The sequence below is a fragment of the Thermobia domestica genome, chromosome 15 (assembly GCF_964235325.1).
Source record: "Thermobia domestica chromosome 15, izTheDome1.hap1.1, whole genome shotgun sequence".
Lineage (NCBI taxonomy): Eukaryota > Metazoa > Arthropoda > Insecta > Zygentoma > Lepismatidae > Thermobia > Thermobia domestica.
This window is the reverse complement of record NC_137468.1, coordinates 63,471,883-63,485,379: the sequence shown is the minus strand read 5'-3', so window position 1 is coordinate 63,485,379 and position 13,497 is coordinate 63,471,883. Positions and strand designations below refer to the sequence as shown.

The 13,497-nt window shown below is 35.6% G+C and overlaps 1 protein-coding gene and 1 long non-coding RNA gene across 3 annotated transcripts in view; one reads left to right on the top strand and one right to left on the bottom strand.

Annotated features, from left to right (window-relative positions):
- Positions 1-13,497, top strand: part of LOC145671052 (uncharacterized) — a 583,222-nt gene that overhangs the window by 371,366 nt on the left and 198,359 nt on the right. The gene's annotated exons all lie outside the window — the stretch shown is intronic.
- The window catches only part of tn (tripartite motif containing protein thin), a 189,647-nt gene that overhangs the window by 135,098 nt on the left and 41,052 nt on the right, over positions 1-13,497 (bottom strand). The gene's annotated exons all lie outside the window — the stretch shown is intronic.

Below are 13,497 nucleotides of genomic sequence, written 5' to 3'. Positions count from 1 at the left end.
CTCTAGTCCGTACCTTGGCCTGAAAGGATATTTGCTAAAACATTTGACCAATGTGTTCTCGTCAGACCAAATAACATAAAGTAGAATACTTTACCCTCGTGTGATTAAGAACACGTGTATATTCTTAGGTAACCTTAAAGAATAAAAGAAAATGAACTAAAACAATTCGGAAGGAATAATACCTTGCAACAACAAAAATCCCAATAAAAGGATACAATTTCCTCGTAGCTTTAGCAACAACATTGTTTTTCCCTCAAGAATACGTGTAAATTCTAATGCATGCATACAATAATATTCAGGATAATACTATTATATGTTTCTAGCTCGGCAGAATAGATTGCATGTCCATCGGCATTAAAAATAAAGTAGGTGTGTGTAATTTTGTCACGCTGAATTTAGAACAATTAATATAAAATCCTGAACATTGATATGATTTTATTAGGTAGCATTACATTTCTTGTGCCTATGCTAAAATCTGTTTCCTATATCAGCAACTAACGTTTCTCAAATACGCAAGTCATAAACCTTGACAAGTGGGGGACATTGTCCGATAGCATATAGGAAATTTTGCCAATTCACTACAATATTATCTGGGAGCAGATTATTTAATTCTCAGAAGAGGACGAAACTTGCTGCAAAATGGTTTTATAGTTCACAGTATCTACATATAAACTTGATAGTTTTCACCCAATATTATAAAAAAAAGTGATAGAAGCAACTATTTCAACTTATTTTTTTTAATTAGTCCTATAAACGTATTGGCTATTGTATGTTATCTTTTGTATCGCTCTTCTTGAGTCTCTAAAAAAAAGGCAAATAAAAGGCCCATAACATTGCAATGGCTTCTGAAGGTAAACATAACTACTACAAACGGAAACATAGGCACCAAAGAGCTTAATTCAGTTGAAGATGCAAGAGAAAAAGGAACATGATGTTCCAGAATTGTTGAAGCGAAGAAAACTTACTTTAAAGTTGAGAAAGCTTGTCAAAGCTCTACTATTTGAGAATGTTTTATGTAAATATCTACGAATTATCTTTCTTTTTCTTTTCAGTCTCTGGAGATGAGCTGTTTAACTACGTGAAAAAATGCGTATAATTCCCCCTGGACTCTTTAATTGCAAAAGTATTACCTTTAATAATAATAATAATAATAATAAACTACTATTTAAAGTTTCACTATCTGTTTATGCCATAGCAAAATTCCATACGCCATTACCATACTGGTATTATGCCACTACCATAAAGTGAAAATACTAGAGTAAAACGTGTCCCTATCAATGGTTTCTCAACCAGTGGTACTTGAGTCATTGCTGAGTGATGCGTACGACTTAAGGTTGAAAACTCTGGTTTACAGTATTGCAAGTAGAAACTTTAGGATTTGAATGATTAGGAGAGAATTGGCAAGATGAGAAAGTGGGAGAGAGCGGGAGAAAAAACAAGAAAAAATGGACTTGGTTTTGTTCACCACAAATTCACATAGACTAGGATCGAACCAGAAATCCTAACACCAGACTTGAGGGCTCTAGCACTTTTTTTCAATATTTGGTATTTACTATTTATACACTTATTTACTCTTGGATTAACTTGTTTAACTTATTCGACAAGAACACGAACACAGGAAAACTCGAGGACAGTTACAACTGCCTATGCTATTCAGTGAGTCTCAAAACCTCAGCGTGTTTCCCTCACGGTCATAAGCCTAATGTCTCAGATTGCTCGACCACAATACACGGATATTTCTACGATGTTTATTAACTAACGCGGTGGCTCAATGGTAGAGCGTTCACCTCTGGTGCGTGGTGTCCCTGGTTCGATCCCAGCTCGCGTCAAGTAAACTGTGGTGGTCAAATATCGTGTTCGTGAGTGTTCTTGGGGTTCTCCCGTTTCCTCCCACTTTATTCATTCCAGCATTTCATTCATTTTACATCATCGCCGATCCCTTTAGCCTAGCCAGCATAAGCGTGGGGCGTAAACTCAAACATTTTATTTTTTATTAACTAGTAAAAAAGCAAAAAAAAAAAAAAATAGCTAATAGGAGTAAGAAGTGTTTGTTATTGTAATACTCAAGTTAAAACTACTTTCATATTCAATAACACGAATCAGGAGTAATGAATATTTTTAAAGACACACTTCTAAACATACTAAAATGACTAGAATCGAATAAAACATACGTATCTAATGGGCGATTGATTGGTTGGATCGCAGCGTCTCTTCTCATCATCGACTCTATATGAGATGATTCCTACTGCTTAAAGCAGAATCTAAATTACTATTCGGGTTCTCATCAGCGTAAGTACTCCTACTGTGGATTCAATCCCAGGATAACGTGCATGATGGATGAATACATACACATTAATTTTATGTGTGAGTGTTATGAAGCAAACCCAACATTTTCCCATCAAAACGTTCTTAGAGTAACAAAAGGAAATTTTACATTTACGTGTATTTGGCCAGAAGTACCAATTAATTGTGGTTAGGTTATAGACAGAGATAGATAGATGTAATATGAATTCTTGTATAGGTCAAATATTCAGCCATGCAAAGAATTGCATCCAAAGAGAAGACTCGATGGATAGTAATAAGCTGCAACCAAATGCACGAGTTATTTCACATTGAAAAATAAAGCGAAATGCTTCAGAACTGTGCAATTTCCGTATTTTCGGTGACTGTGGTTGTATCAGTTGTAATTAGAGAGATTTTAATTCAGCGATATAAAGTGGAAAGTTTCATTTTGATTGGAAACTCAAATAATAAAAAACGCAATAGAACATATTTTCTTTTAAACATCTACTGCATTTTATTTGTCTACTAAATTTTCTTTATGATTTTATTACGTGATTATAATATTTTGTAGTATTTTTTTCTATTCTGGAAAAACTTATTTTAAGCAAATCTAGCAGTTTTTAGAACTACTGCAATTTAGAACATAATTAACCAATCACCTGGTCATTTTGTTTTTTATACATCAAATTAACGTTTCATAACATGTTTATTTCATGTATATTCTTTTGTTGTTCTGAATGAAATTATTATTTTTGCGAAACATTGAGTAAACCCAAACCCCCGACTTTGATAACCCATAACTCAGAAACCAAAGGCTGACAGGCCCATAATGCTATCTAACAAGGATTGGACATGAACGTGTCATCCGAACATCCGAATCTAACCTAATCCATTCGATAAACATTATAAAGATATGTTCATGCACGAAACATTAGGTGCCATGGACAACGCAGTAAGTCCTTGGGGCCCATTAGCCCTGTTAGTATAAAGAAAATCGTGGACTCGCAGGACTCGTGGAAAATCCTTTTACCAAAGTTGCAAATTTCATTTCCGGATTTGAATAGAACTTTTAGATCTCTGTTTTTTTTCTGCCCTTACATAATGATAAAAGTGCTAGAACTTGGCTCTATTTTTCACTCTTTTTGGAAGGGTAAAATATCAATATTTTTGAAAACCTTGTAGAATGATCTTTCTAGTACTTTAAGAGGCAGATCAATCATTACTGTGGTCCAATCCTCATATTCCCCTTGCTTCCCTCATTTTATCCCTTGGAGGGAAAAACCTGAAGTATTTGTAATTTTTTTTTTCTTTAGATTGTATCCAACATTTGTGTTAAAATTCAAAGTTCCATGTTTACAGAAAGAACGCTATAATTTTACGTTCGTTTTCAAAAGTTACGCTTCAATATGTGATGTTACCATTTTCCACTAATTTTTCCTCCTTGGTGGGGAAAATTGGGAGTATTTGGATTTTCTCTTTTACTTGCAACAAATAAAATTACTTTTGTGCGAAATCGCAAGTTTCCATGTTTACATGATTTGCTCTATGGGTTTGGAATCATGAAGTGACAATATGAACATTAATTCTGTCCTTTCTTTCCATCCCGTCGCAATTTTATCTCATGAAGCAGAAAATTTGGAGACTCCTATTTTTCTTTTGACTTGCACTACAAAACTTACATTTGTGCCAAATTTTAAGTTTCATGTTTACAAGAAATGTGCTATAGGTATTAAATTGTTTTCATAACAACGTAGCAAAATGTCATTTTTCCCATTGTTCCCTTAATTTACATCGCTTTAGAGAAGGAAATTTCTAGTTTTCGGATTTTTTTCCTTAATTTGTATGAAAAATCCTTCATTTGTGTTACATTTTAACTTTCATGTTATAGGAAGCAGCCTATAGCTTTTGAGTCGAGGTCATAAGTGAGGTAACTACATGTAATTTTGCTCCTACCCCCCTAATGTTTTGCCCTTGGAGAGGGGAAATTTCCGGTTTTCGCATTTTATCATTTACTTACATCAAAATCCTAGATTTGTACCAAATTTCAATGTTCAGTGTTCACAGAAAGTACCCAATAGGTGTAGATGAATGAGTCAACCAGTGCCAAAATTTTAGTTTGTCTTTACTTTTCCTTTCCTTTTTCTTTTCTTTTATTGTTTTTGTTTTCAGGACCCTCTATATCATTAACCGCTAAACCGCCGATCGCGAGCTACTAGTAGCTCGTGGGGACATTTTCAATAGATCAGGTTAACGCTTCGGTTAGCTATCCGTGATTCTTCCACTGTACTGACGCAATTTTTGTTGTCATTTCAATGTTTGTGTGTTTTTTTATTTCTTTTTCAATTATTATTCTATATATACTTAATATTATCATATTAATCTTGATGTCTGCATGGTCAAGTGGGAACCAAGGCAGGATTAGCCTTAACTTCACCATGTAAAATAAGACTAAATAAATAAACAACAGGGGGCGTTGACAACAACAACTTCTTGTTTCTCTCGCTCAACTGCCATTGTCAGGCTCTTCTCACAGTTGATTGTATACGCGTGGGGTTGTGCATGTTATATTTCTCGTTATATTAGATATTTCCTAACTTGGATAGTTGATTTCATATTTACTAGAGATATAAGTTTATAGGCAATAAACAAATGATTTTTTTTATTTTTTGGTTTGGTTGGTTGGTTGGCAGGTCACAGTAGGATTTAAAAACAATTTGGTAGCTGAGAAACTTCATAAGTTTGGCGACCACTACTCTATCTGCTAAACGGTTCGAAGCTAAACTTTGAAATTTCATGTGAGTCATAACCTAGTACAGGTTAGAGTTTAGCCGATTTCACATTGCTCTACCTTCATGAGAAGCGAAATTACGGATGTTCGAACAAGGCTTGATTTACTTCGTATAATATATCATACTCCAGCTCAGCGTGAGCGAGAAGTTGGCTTGGTGCATTGCCGGGTGCAAGATTGTAACATTATCCTTTGTTTTACTGTTTAAAAAAAAAAGAAGAATGAAAATAGTACAAATTTGATTTTGATTTACTTTTATGCGAATAAGAATATCAAATATGAGATTGGGATTACGATTTAGGATTTACATTTGTGGGCTTTCGGCATTTATGGCCATTTAGCACACTATCCGCGGAAAGGAAATGAAGGAAGCAGCCTGGAACCTATATGTTAAGTGTCACCCTGGCATTTGCCTGGTGTAAATAAGAAAAAAACCAGGGATAAAAATCATTCAGGACGACTAGCCAGAAAAAGCTTTTGACACTTTTTCGACTGAGTGCCCCACCCGGAATCGAACCCGAGACAGCTCGCACCGAAAGCAAGAGCGTTAGCGGTTGTACTGCGCGGGACCACCAAATATGAGATTGTTTTTTTTTTTATAATAATATAAAAGTATTTAAAATTTAAAAAAAAAAACATTCTGATGTTTTAAGCATAATTGAGCTTTGTAGATTTACATTTATATTTTCTAAAGTATAGATTAACGCTAATAAGAAAACATTTACACAGAATATGTTTCTTTCCCTTCTTTCGTCTCTTTCTGTGTATATGAAATAAATAGCTTAATTCACTCCATGCTAGTTGCTTTTTTTTTTCAAATTCATTCATTAATTTTGCCTTGTCAACTACTCTTCTTTTTTTTTTTTAATTTGCTAATCTCCAGAGCAGCTTTTTCCAGTTCATCTTTGTCAGCCTATTTTTGTTTGCGTATTATACGTATATATATATATATATATATATACCGACCAAACCTTTCGTTAATTTGTAACAGTTTCCTTTCCTTTTTATTTTCTCTCTCTTTTGTTAGGTGGTTCACTTGTTGCAGTTGTTTGATTTTCTAGCAGCCCTGAGTCGTGGAGGAAGAAGTGAATGAAATAACAGGTTTTTCTTTTTTTAATTTAAAAAAAGAGGGTACACACAGAAAGACAGACAGACAGAATGAGAACAAGCAGTAATTCGTGGGTCATTCGTCGCTTTCACCACATTTCGTATTCGATTACATTTACCTCGCTGGCCCATAAACCACAACACTATATATATATATATATATATATATATATATATATATATATATATATATATATATATATATATATATATATATATATATACAAGTAGAGAACTGTCTTCTAGTTTCCACTCAAATCTCAAATTACGTGACTGGGTTCTGCTAGAGATTTACCCAGAGTGCAATGCGCTCCGTCGCTTTTCTCCTCTAAAGAACCATACTTGCTTACATACATACAAAATATATATATATATATCCTCACCAGTCCTTGCAGATTGAGAGAAACCCAACATTTCTTTTGTGTAAAGCACACACTCAACTCTCGACCTTCGCAACCTGTTGTATTATTTTATTCTCTACAACCAAATGACATAGAATAATGGCTGACTTTGATTCACAGTGGAATTAATCAAAATTTTTTTTACTAGTATTATCATCCCTGAGAAAAAGTGTGTGTGTTTTTTTCTCTCTCTGTGTATGTGTGTGTATTTCTCTGTTTCTGTGATCTGTGTGTGTGTGTGTGTGTATTTCTCTGTTTCTGTGTTCTCTGTGTGTGTGTGTTATTCGTAAGATATGTGTTGTAGTGTTTTCCGTATTTTAATACAATTATTTTTTCTTCTTCCTTTGATCAGAAACTATTGATTTTGAAAATAATCTGCGAAAGGGTAGTTTCTTTTAAAACTGAATTCGCCTATACATTTACACCGAAAAGGAGGTTTATTGACCATTCTTATATATAAAGTGAAATAAACTGTAAACTGTACTAGTTTTTCCCCTCTGTTGCACACTATACTTATAGATCAAATAGATATGCTGTTGGTTTGTAATGTGTTTGCCTGCCAATTACACTGCCTGGATTCAATTCTCAATGATGGAAGGATTTATTTTCCGTTCTATCGTAGTTTAAGAAAAACGACTTAGGGGTTGCATCCATCTTCCGTCTCGAAAAACTTGTGATGTAATGGCAGCCGGAATGTATAAAAGTAACCAAGAATGTTCTGTCGCTTTTTCACCCACCACCTTCGAACATCGATATGTCACCTAGAATACCACAAATAGTTCCCATCAGCATCGACGACCTTCTGAAAACGTTTTGGAAGACCATGAATTCTATCGTGGTAGAACTTGTGGGCCGTGAAGCGAAGATGGTACGAAGTGCATTTTGCACCTCTACTACGGATTTAAACTGGCGTCCTCTAGGGTGATTTTCCAAGGAATGGAACAGGTGATAATCGGATGTTGCAATGTCCGGAGAGTATGGCGGATGCAGTAGTGTTTCCTATGCAAGGCGCAGAATAGGCTGGTCATCCCAGCCACGTGGGGCTTAGTTTTGTTCTGTAACAGAATCCCTTTGCGATTCAGAAGTGTTGGCTCCAGAGTTTTTGAGTTTTTCTTCAACACGGCTCAACTGCTGACAGTACACAGTTGCATTGATGCTCTGGCCAGCTGGTAGCAGTCCCGATGCAAAATACCGCGTGTAGTCCACAAAACACACAAGAGTACCATCTTCTGGTGCAGTACTGGTTTCAGTTTTTTTTTTCGGAACCTGCTCATTGCATGCTAACCAATGATGACAGCGCCGTGGAGCTTCGTAGAGGACCCACTTCTAATAGTGCTTCCCAAGTCGATGGAGGTGCTGCCGAATGGTTTCTCCACTCACTCTGAATTCTAGTCCCAGTTCCTCACATGCCTGGCAACTTTTCGTCTCAATTGCTACCTGTAGATCTTCATTTTTTACATGTATCTGTGTTCCGGCACATGGCGCGTCTTCGAGTGTTTCGTCACCGTCCTTAACCCTTATCCGGGCAACACGGGGGCCTTCCAGGCCCAGTAGCTTCATTTTTCTAAAATTTCTCAATAACCATACATATTTCGAAGACATAAAATACTGAATTCTTCTATCTTTCGTCGAAGTTAAAATCATGAACATATCGAGTTGGTAAAGCTAATGTTTTTTTTTTTTTTAATTTGAAAATATTTTCCTGACGTAACCGGGCAACCGGGGCCTAGGAGGCCCCGTATAACTTTAGTGAAATTCCTGTCAAATAGTAGATCAAATTGTCACATAATTATATATTGAACACGTGACTATTGTAACCTTTAGTCGGAACAGTATGCGGCAACAGACATTGAATTTTGAGTATTCTGCACTTAAAATATATACTGGGCCTGACAGGCCCCGGTTGCCCGTTTACGTTACAAAAATGTCTGGACCGGATTTGCTATTCTGCTTGGCTTACAAAAGCGTGACACGAAGTTTCGCTACTTGACAAAAATATATACCGGTACATTCTAGACTACATTCTAGACTAGTCTAAACAGTAAGTGACAATAGGCATTGATTTTGTGTATTCTGCACTTAAAATATATACTGGGCCTCACAGGCCCCGGTTGCCCGTTTACGTTACAAAAATGTCTTGCCCGGATAAGGGTTAAACTTGTTAAAGCACCGCTGTACTGTCCGAGTAGTCACGACACCCTCACCAATGGCCTGGCATGTCTTCCGTCCCACTGCAGCGGCGTTTAACCCCAGTTTGAACTAGTATAGCATACACAACCTTTATGACGCCATGTTTACTCTGTCCTTACGCAGGTTTACGTTGTAACTGAACTGCCACAACCAAGTAGTATGTCGGACATACCCACACCAACTGACCTTCGCCTTATCTCTATTCGCATTCAACTCACGATGTAAGGGCCAATGAAACACAGATCTCCACAAAAAGCGACAGAACCTAAAAAGGCATTTCTATATAGACCTAATTGTAGGCTTGTGGTAAGCCTATTTGATTTGTTTTCATTTTTCTTATCTTTTTTCGTAAATTTTATTCCTATTTTCTACAAATAAAACTGTATCTTATAGGTCTATGAGTTCTTTCTTTATTGACTTCCTAAAGCCAGACATTATGGAGAAGCGTGTTCACTTTGCCCGACTAGGTCGGGTAAAGTGGACATTTTGTATGGCTTGAAATTATCAATAATTACTCCGTAAAGCTTCTTCAAAACAGGATCATTTAAATATATCTTAAAACTTAAGGACGGAAATACATTATAAATCTTCTACCTACTTGCCAGCATGTTTCTATAAGACTGAAAAAATTAAAATTCCTTGGGGTGGCCGCTTTACCCACCATACCTCTATGTATGTTGCTAGAACCGAAGAAGGACTGCAAGAGATGATTTACAAAGTAGCTTACACTGGGAAACTATATGGAATGGAAATCAACATCGAAAAGTCGAAAGTCGTAAGAATATCCTGTGAAAACGCGACCTTACGGGTTGGAGTAGAGCAAGGCGAACTTGAGGAGGTCGGTAATTTCAAATATCTTGGAAATATTTTGAAGAGAGACGCACCAAAGAGATTAGGTCAAGAATAGCCATGGCCATGGAGCAAGAAAAGATCACTCTTAACTAGCAGGCTTAATATTGGACTTAAGAAGAAGTTAGTCTAGTGCTATTTATGAAGTATTGGACTTTTTCAATCCAATATCAGAATTATTGGTTCAGAGACCGAGATATTATGGAAATTAGAGAAGAAATAGTTAGAGAGCTTCGAAATGTAGTATTGTAGGAAAATAGAGAAGATACAATTGAGAGAAAGAGCATCAAACGACGATGTTTTAAAACAAATATGAGAGAAGAAGACACTTCCAGCCAGCATCCTCGTAGAAAGGCCAATTGGATTGGACACATCTTGCATAGAAATTGCCTTCTAAATATCGCCACAAAAGGAAAACTGGCGAGGAATAGGAAGAAGAAAAACACAGCTGATCGATGATTTGAAAAATAGAAAAAAATATTGGAAGGCGAAACAGGAAGCTGAAGATCGAGAAGCCTGAAGAAACATTTCCAGACTCAAGTTTAAAATTAAAAAAAAAAAACATTGGTCCGAGGACCTGCCGAAAGATAGAATACATAACAATGTATGTATATGTAAGTATGTCTGCATATCAGTCTCCATCTATCCATCTATCTATCTATCTATCTATCTATCTATCTATCTATCTATCTATCTATCTATCTATCTATCTATCTATCTGTCTGTCTGTCTGTCTGTCTGTCTGTCTGTCTGTCTGTCTGTCTGTCTGTCCGTCCTTCCGGAGACAGAAAATCTCAAGAACAACTTGATGGTTCATCAGAAATTTGGATCAGGATGAAAGATAGAATACATAATAATGTATGTATATGTAAGTATGTCTGCATATCAGTCTCCATCTATCCATCTATCTATCTATCTATCTATCTATCTATCTATCTATCTATCTATCTATCTATCTATCTATGTGTCTGTCTGTCTGTCTGTCTGTCCGTCCTTCCGGAGACAGAAAATCTCAAGAACAACTTGATGGTTCATCAGAAATTTGGATCAGGATGAACAGGGTGAAAACCTAGGAATCGAATTTGTTAATAGAGATGATTTTCAAACCGGAAGTGGTAGAAGTAAACAATTTCCGGTTTTACCATTGATCACTATAAATCTAAAATGGTAATTGTTAGCAAGATGCAGTTTCCTTCAAGAGACTAAGTGTCCCAACGGTATATTTAATGTTCATCCTTAACTCAATACTAAAACCGGAAATCCACTATAACGCCTGGTTTCAATATTGATCTATATTGAGCAAAAAAAATTAAGCGAAAGTGAGAAGCGTCTTTTTAAAAATTGATTTATCGGTTTAGGAATAGAGATATTCTCTCGTAACCCTCTATACATACCGGAAGTGGCAGAAATCAATCTCGTAAAGTTTTAACGTTCATCGCTATAGAGTAAAAACGGAAATAGATAGCGAAAAGTGTTTTCTTGCATTCAATTAATCGTCCGAAGAATGTTTATGTCATTTTCACTTAAATTTCTCCACCAAAACCGAAAATGGTAAAATTTAGTACCACACCCGGTTTCGATATCACGCCATATAAACACTGTTTTTTTTTTTAATTTACAATAAATTCGGCTTACATATTCCGAAAACAAATGAAGTAGGCGGACTGCTGGCGAATGTACAAACTAGCTTTTGTGCGGGAATGTGCCTCACAAAATGTACGTTATGTTTCATTTAATAGATAACGTTTCTAGTTGTATTTGGTATATTTATGTCAAATGAGTTTAGAAACAAAACCCTTGTTTACATATTTAGCAACATGAAACCTATCTACTGAAGGAAGGGTTTGATATTCGATCTTTTAAAACTTCTTTCGAATTGAGTTACCGTTGAGGACCTAGACCTCGCTTTTGGACTTTCCAAGCGACTAGCGACATTCCTTTTGTCAGTGTGACAATTTTGGAACGTTTCCATAGACTTAAAAACATTTGCACGTCACTTTTTTTTCTTTTTAATACAAAACAAGTAACGAGAAACAAAAGAAGAAAATATTTGGCCAGACAAAAGCAGCTCGTGACACTGACAATAGGCTGTTAACCTTAAATAAGCGAGTGAATCAAACCGTGGTAGTTTTACACTTCAATAACTAAGCCATGAATAAGTAAATATTGAAGATCGTTAGAGTAGCTAAGTACAACTTTGTCTCTCTGTACGTTCGTGTACTTCTATTGACAAGTATCAGAGGAAACTTGATTAGAGACAGCGAGTAATGATTTTCTTTTATATGGATTAAGTGACCCAAGAATAAGTTAAATGTCCTCTTTAAATGTCCCCTATTCAAACCGGAAGTGGTACGAAGCTACCTTTTCTAGTTTCGACACTGATCACACCAGAAGAGAAATAATAATAGATACGGAGAATTTTTTTTTTTAAATCTGCATTCAGAGTCACAATAGTAGGTCCTGTTCTTTCCCGTCTATACTAAAACTGGAAGTTGTACACCTACCTCTTACGGTTTCCATCTTGATCCCCCGCACAGAGGAAAACTATAATAGGTAATCAAGTACAGTTTGAAAATATGGATTCAGGTTCTAAAGAATAGATCCTATTTTCTTCTATTGAAACCGGAAGTGGTAGAAATCTACTACAACTTCCGGTTTCAATATTGATTCCTATGAAAGAAAAGTTATAAGACATAGGGACTGAATGGTCTCTGGTGAGAATTTAGCGTGCCAAGAACAGGTTCTATCTTCGACCTTATCCTTCTTTCGAAACCAGAAGTAAGAAATGTTCTGGTCTCTACGTTCAAATTTTATAGTTTGGAAGTACACTCATGTCCAAAATTATTGTCGCATGTCTATAAATATCTTGTTGTAGGAATATACTTTGATAACAAATTCGCCAGGTATTTCTTATAATGTTAGTATGTGAATAATCGGGAAAGACATGTATGTGGCAAATTTTATGTCAAAACAGCAGTAAATAAGAACAATAAAACGAAATAAAACTTTCTTGTCCATTTAGCAACATTTTGTTTTACTCATTCTAATTTTCGTATTTATAATTCTTTTCCCATGAAATTTACCACAAATATATTAATACATTTCTCGATTATACACATAGTATCAGTATTAAAAGTACCCTGCAAAATCATTATCAAATTATATTCTTACAAGAAGACAGTTATAGATATACGACAATTATTTTGGACATGAGTGTACATTATAGTTTCAAACTGTTACGGGAAATCCACTTGCTTATGCTAAGAATATACCACTTGATATTCACATATTTGTGTAGCTTTAATTTATCTGATATTTATAATTAAATGTTAGAATAGCTGTGCTAGAGTTTAGGAAGGATTTCTAGAATATTTTATCCTTAGTTACTTAAAATATTTTTATTAAATTTGATTTTATTTGATTTGATTTGGGGCTTAGCGTCCCTTTCAGAAATGAGGCTATGTGAGATGTAGATCTACATCTTAATGTAGGTTCCGAATCACATGAGATCCTGTCGGGAATCGAATCCGAGACTCCCATGCCAAAGGCGCATTCACTAATCGGTGTTTTTATTATATCTGGGATGTTTTCTTTACCACTTTTTGACATGTCCAAAGATAAATTTTCAAACGCGTATTAGGCCAACAACCCAAATACTACAGAGTAAGAAATCTCAAAAGTTATTGTCGCAGAAACAAAAAAGCCATTTAAACCTAAGCTGTGATTAATCAACTTGTGCATTTTGTCATACATCTGAATATTTCATACACATAAATATTGATATACCGGTAACCAGAAGTCTCTTTTCATGGCTTCCCCACTAGGACCATATACAATCTGCAGATATGTCCCGCACAAGCGACACCTTAGATATCCCCA